Genomic DNA, 209 nt, shown 5'->3' with positions numbered 1-209 from the left:
ATTACAAACTATGCTGTTGTATGAAACTTGTATTGTTGTGAGTTGAAAATCTTTGTCAGGGATGTCAACAAGGAAATGGCGCCAATGACGCGGTTTGATGGTAACTATAATACATTGACAGCTAGGGCCATCTATGGGCAAATTCCGGTTTCATATTCACAGACCTCGTACATATGTATTAATATAATAAAATTTAATAATAATTTATT

This window comes from Odontomachus brunneus, unplaced genomic scaffold (genome assembly GCF_010583005.1).
Source record: "Odontomachus brunneus isolate Ranch 3 - 2012 unplaced genomic scaffold, Obru_v1 Obru_scaffold_260, whole genome shotgun sequence".
Lineage (NCBI taxonomy): Eukaryota > Metazoa > Arthropoda > Insecta > Hymenoptera > Formicidae > Odontomachus > Odontomachus brunneus.
The sequence above is the reverse complement of the archived record's forward strand: the minus strand, read 5'-3'. Positions refer to the sequence as shown.